A 6,873-nucleotide genomic window follows, 5' to 3' on the forward strand; every position below is an offset into this window, starting at 1 on the left:
TCACCGTCGGCACCCACTCCGGCCAGACCCGGCCACAGGTCGACCGGATCCGGCGCCCCCCCCGCCAGAGCGCCCCTCTCCGACCCTCTCCGGGCACATTGATAACCCACAAGTATAGGGGATCGCAACAGTTTTTGAGTGTAGAGTATTCAACCCAAATTTATTGATTCGACACAAGGGGAGCCAAAGAATATTCTCAAGTATTAGTAGTTGAGTTGTCAATTCAACCACACCTGAAAGACTTAATATCTGCAGCAAAGTATTTAGTAGCAAAGTAGTACGGAAGTAACGATAACGGTGGCGAAAGTAACAGTAGTAGTTTTTGTAGCAATCATAACAGTTGATACGTCTCCAACGTATCTATAATCTTTGATTGTTCCATGCTATTATATTATCAACCTTGGATGTTTTATATGCATTTATATGCTATTTTATAAGATTTTTGGGACTAACCTATTAACCTAGAGCCCAGCGCCAGTTTCTGTTTTTTCCATGTTTTGAGTATCGCAGAAAAGGAAAACCAAACGGAGTCCAATTGACCTGAAATTTCACCGAGATCTTTTTTGGACCAGAAGAAGCCCACGGAGTACCGAAGATGGGCCAGAAGAGTCCCGAGGCCACCAGGAGGGTGGGGGCGCACCCTACCCCCTGGGCGTGCCACCCTACCTAGTGGCCGCCTCGGGTACCCCCTGACTTGTTCCCGACTCCAACACCTCTTATATAACCCCAAACTTCCAGAAAGAAACCTATATCGGGAGTTCCGCCACCGCAAGCCTCTGTAGCCACCGAAAACCAATCTAGACCCATTTCGGCACCCTGCCGGAGGGGGAATCCCTCGCCGGTGGCCATCTTCATCATCCCGGCGCTCTCCATGACGAGGAGGGAGTAGTTCACCCTCGGGGCTGAGGGTATGTACCAGTAGCTATGTGTTTGATCTCTCTCTCTCTCTCTGTCTCTCTCTCTCGTGTTCTTGATTCGGCACGATCTTGATGTATCACGAGCTTTGCTATTGTAGTTGGATCTTATGATGTTTCTCCACCTCTACTATCTTGTAATGGATTGAGTTTTCCCTTTGAAGTTTTCTTATCGGATTGAGTCTTTAAGGATTTGAGAACACTTGATGTATGTCTTGCATGTGCTTATCTATGGTGACAATGGGATATTCACGTGATCTACTTGATGTATGTTTTGGTGATCAACTTGCGGGTTCTGTGACCTAGTGAACTTATGCATAGGGGTTGGCACACGTTTTCGTCTTGACTCTCCGGTAGAAACTTTGGGGCACTCTTTGAAGTTCTTTGCATTGGTTGAATAGATGAATCTGAGATTTGTGTGATGCATATCGTATAATCATACCCACAGATACTTGAGGTGACATTGGAGTATCTAGGTGACATTAGGGATTTGGTTGATTTGCGTCTTAAGGTGTTATTCTAGTACAAACTCTAGGATAGATCGAACGGAAAGAATAGCTTCGTGTTATTTTACTACGGACTCTTGAATAGATCGATCAGAAAGAATAACTTTGAGGTGGTTTCGTACCCTACAATAATCTCTTCATTTGTTCTCCGCTATCTGTGACTTTGGAGTGACTCTTTGTTGCATGTTGAGGGATAGTTATATGACCCAATTATGTTATTATTGTTGAGAGAACTTGCACTAGTGAAGGTATGAACCCTAGGCCTTGTTTGAATGCATTGCAATACCGTTTACGCTCACTTATATCATTAGTTACCTTGCTGTTTTTATATTTTCAGATTACAAAAACCTATATCTACCATCCATATTGCACTTGTATCATCATATCTTCGCCGAACTAGTGCACCTATACAATTTATCATTGTATTGGGTGTGTTGGGGACACAAGAGACTCTTTGCTATTTGGTTGCAGGGTTGTTTGAGAGAGACCATCTTCATCCTACGCCTCCCACGGATTGATAAACCTTAGGTCATCCACTTGAGGGAAATTTCCTACTGTCCTACAAACCTCTGCACTTGGAGGTCCAACAACGTCTACAAGAAGAAGGTTGTGTGGTAGACATCACCGCGCAATCGCGCCAGAAGAGTTACTATGATAGCAAGCACCGTGACTTGGCTTTCAAGATCTGAGACCATGTCTACCTCCGCGTCTCTTCAATGAAAGGCACTCAACGCTTCGGTATCAAAGGGAATCTTGCCCCGAGATACATGGGTCCTTTCAAGATCATTGGAAAAAGAGGCGACCTCGCCTATCAACTTGAGCTTCTGTCCAACTTCGCAAATGTGCACGATGTGTTTCACGTGTCACACCTTCGCAAGTGCTCAAGATGCCTGAGCGCACTATCAACTTTGAAGAGATTGATCTCCAAGAAGATCTGTCTTATCATGAGCATCCTGTTGCCATTCTTGAAGAAACCGAGCGCAAAACTCGCAACAAGTCGATGGAATTCCTGAAAGTTAAGTGGTCTCACCATTCCGACCGAGAAGCCACCTGGGAGTGTGAGGATCACCTCCGTTCCAAATATCCGAAGTTCTTTCAGTCCTAGATCTCGGGTCGAGATCCTCTTGTAGTGGTGGAGAGTTGTAACGCCCTAGATGTAACATTCCATAATTGTAACTCCAACTCTTGCCATTTCCGGCTAAGTTATATGTTATATCCTCCGTGGTTGGGTTTTGTCTTCATTTTGCATTTTGTTCATGTGATGCGTTTCATCTCATGTCATCATGTGCATCTCATTTGCACTCGTGTTCGTCTCATGCATCCGGTCATTTTCCCCGTTGTTCGTTTCGGAATCCGACACTCCCACATGCACCCGTTGCACCCCTCAGATCTCGTTTCATGAGCGGGAGAAAACGTTCTCAGAATGGGCCAAGATTTGTAGAGTGGCCTTGGTACACCACCAGTAGGCCGCCTGTGAAATTTCGTTCCATTTGGAGGTCGCTTGATGCCCCAACGGTTAACTGGGTAACCGCAATAACCCCTCTCTTTGTAGCCCAGCACCCCTCCACAACAGCCCACTAGCCCATCTAACCCCCCCCCCATGCTCTCTGTCGCTGGATCACGATCGTGTGGGCGAAAACCGCACCTTATTTGGACTCTCCTAGCCCCCTCTACCTATAAATAGACCCTCTCCCCCGAAATTCGCGTCAAAACCCTAGCTCCACCCTCCTCCTCCGCGCCGGACACGTCCGTACGGCGCCGGACGCGTCCGCCGCCGTGCCCAGATGAACCAGGAAGCGCCATGGGGCCCTTCGCTGCCACGGCCCGCCGAGCCCGCGCGCCTCCCGCCACCCGTGCCCGCCGCCTCCACGCCTCGCCGCCGCCCCCCGTGCCGCCGCGCCTGTCGTCGTGCCGCCGTCCTCCGCCTCGCCGCCGGCACCCACTCCGGCCAGACCCGGCCGCAGGTCGACCGGATCCGGCGCCCCCTCGCCAGAGCGCCCCTCTCCGACCCTCTCCGGGCACATTGATAACCCACAAGTATAGGGGATCGCAACAGTTTTTGAGGGTAGAGTATTCAACCCAAATTTATTGATTCGACAGAAGGGGAGCCAAAGAATATTCTCAAGTATTAGTAGTTGAGTTGTCAATTCAACCACACCTGAAAGACTTAATATCTGCAGCAAAGTATTTAGTAGCAAAGTAGTACGGAAGTAACGATAACGGTGGCAAAAGTAACAGTAGTAGTTTTTGTAGCAATCATAACAGTTGATACGTCTCCAGCGTATCTATAATCTTTGATTGTTCCATGCTATTATATTAGATTTTTGGGACTAACCTATTAACCTAGAGCCCAGCGCCAGTTTCTGTTTTTTTCCTTGTTTTTGAGTATCGCAGAAAAGGAAAACCAAACGGAGTCCAATTGACCTGAAATTTCACCGAGATCTTTTTTGGACCAGAAGAAGCCCACGGAGTACCGAAGATGGGCCAGTAGAATCCCGAGGCCACCACGAGGGTGGGGGCGCACCCTACCCCCTGGGCGTGCCCCCTACCTAGTGGCCGCCTCGGGGACCCCCTGACTTGTTCCCGACTCCAACGCCTCTTATATAACCCCAAACTTCCAGAAAGAAACCTATATCGGGAGTTCCGCCACCGCACGCCTCTGTAGCCACCGAAAACCAATCTAGACCCATTTCGGCACCCTGCCGGAGGGGGGAATCCCTCGCCGGTGGCCATCTTCATCATCCCGGCGCTCTCCATGACGAGGAGGGAGTAGTTCACCCTCGGGGCTGAGGGTATGTACCAGTAGCTATGTGTTTGATCTCTCTCTCTCTCTGTCTCTCTCTCTCGTGTTCTTGATTCGGCACGATCTTGATGTATCGCGAGCTTTGCTATTGTAGTTGGATCTTATGATGTTTCTCCACCTCTACTCTCTTGTAATGGATTGAGTTTTCCCTTTGAAGTTTTCTTATTGGATTGGGTCTTTAAGGATTTGAGAACACTTGATGTATGTCTTGCATGTGCTTATCTATGGTGACAATGGGATATCACGTGATCAACATGATGTATGTTTTGGTGATCAACTTGCGGGTTCTGTGACCTCGTGAACTTATGCATAGGGGTTGGCACGTTTTCATCTTGACTCTCCGGTAGAGACTTTGGGGAAATCTTTGCAGTTCTTTGTGTTGGTTGAATAGATGAATCTGAGATTGTGTGATGCATATCGTATAATCATACCCACGTATACTTGAGGTGACATTGGAGTATCTAAGTGACATTAGGGTTTTGGTTGATTTGTGTCTTAAGGTGTTATTTTAGTACGAACTCTATGATAGATTGAACGGAAAGAATAGCTTCGTGTTATTTTACTACGGACTCTTGAATAGATCGATCAGAAAGAATAACTTTGAGGTGGTTTCGTACCCTACAATAATCTCTTTGTTTGTTCTCCGCTATTAGTGACTTTGGAGTGACTCTTTGTTGCATGTTGACGGATAGTTATATGATCCAATTATGTTATTATTGTTGAGAGAACTTGCACTAGTGAAAGTATGAACCCTAGACGATTACAAAAACCTATATCTACCATCCATATTGCACTTGTATCGCCATCTCTTCGCTGAACTAGTGCACCTATACAATTTACCATTGTATTGGGTATGTTGGGGTCACAAGAGACTCTTTGTTATTTGGTTGCAGGGTTGTTTGAGAGAGACCATCTTCATCCTACGCCTCCCACGGATCGATAAACCTTAGGACATCCACTTGAGGGAAATTTGCTACTGTCCTACAAACCTCTGCACTTGGAGGCCCAACAATGTCTACACGAAGAAGGTTGTGTAGTAGACATCAACAGTGGCAACATAAAAGTAACTAAGCGAAGATCAATATGTGAAAAGCTCGTAGGCAATGGATCAATGATGGATAATTATGTCCGTTGCGATTCCTCATGCAACAGTTATAACATAGGGTGACACAGAACTAGCTCCAGTTCATCAATGTAATGTAGGCATGTATTCCGAATATAGTCATACGTGCTTATGGAAAAGAACTTGCATGACATCTTTTGTCCTACCCTCCCATGGCAGCGGGGTCCTATTGGAAACTAAGGGATATTAAGGACTCCTTTTAATAGAGTACCGGACCAAAGCATTAACACTTAGTGAATACATGAACATCTCAAACTATGGTCATCACTGGGAGTGGTCCCGATTATTTTCACTTCGGGGTTACGGGATCATAACACATAGTAGGTGATTATTGACTTGCAAGATAGGATCAAGAACTCACATATATTCATGCAAAGATAATAGGTTCACATGTGAAATCATGGCACTCGGGCCCTAGTGACAAGCATTAAGCATAGCAAAGTCATAGCAACATCAATCTTAGAACATAATGGATACTAGGGATCAAACCCTAACAAAACTAACTTGATTACATGGTAAATCTCATCCAACCCATCACCGCCCGGCAAGCCTATGATGAGATTACTCACGCACGGCGGTGAGCATCATGAATTTGGTGATGGAGGATGGTTGACGATGACAATGGCGACGGATTCCCCTCTCCGGAGCCCCGAACGGACTCCAGATCAGCCCTCCCGAGGAAGATTAGGGCTTGGCGGCGGCTCCGTATCGTAAAACACAATGAATCCTTCTTCCTGATTTTTTTTCTCCCCGAAAGTGAATATATGGAGTTGGGGTTGAGGTCGGTGGAGTCCCAGGGGACCCACGAGGCAGGGGGGCGCGCCCCAGGGGGGAGGGCGCCCTACACCCTCGTGGACAGGGTGTGGGACCCCTGATGCTGATTCTTTTGCCAGTATTTTTTATAAATTCCAAAATGTGTTGATACGTCCATTTTGTATCATGCTTTTATATCAATATTTATTGCATTATGGGCTGTTATTACACATTATGTCATAATACTTATGCCTATTCTCTCTTATTTTACAAGGTTTACATAAAGAGGGAGAATGTCGGCAGCTGGGATTCTGGGCTAGAAAAGGAGCAAATATTAGAGACCTATTCTGCACAGCTCCAAAAGTCCTGAAACTCCACGGAAGACGTTTTCCAAATATATAAAAAATACTGAGAGCAAGAACTTCACCAGGGGGCCACACCATGCCCACGAGGGTGGGGGGCGCGCCCTACCCCCTGGGCACGCCCCCCTACCTCGTGAGCCCCCTGGTGGCCCTCTGGTGACCATCTTCTGCTATATGAAGTCTTTCGATGGAAAAAATCATAAGCCATCTTCTCGTACGAAACTCCGCCGCCACGAGGCAGAACCTTGGCGAAACCAATCTAGGGCTCTGGCGGAGTTATTCTGCCGGGGAAACTTCCCTCCTGGAGGGGGAAATCATCGCCATAGTCATCACCAACGCTCCTCTCATCGGGAAAGGGCAATCTCCATCAACATCTTCATCAGCACCATCTCATCTCAAAACCCTAGTTCAT

This window comes from Triticum urartu, chromosome 3A (genome assembly GCF_056163025.1).
Source record: "Triticum urartu cultivar PI428250 chromosome 3A, HENAU_Tu73, whole genome shotgun sequence".
In the NCBI taxonomy this organism is placed as follows: Eukaryota; Viridiplantae; Streptophyta; class Magnoliopsida; order Poales; family Poaceae; genus Triticum; species Triticum urartu.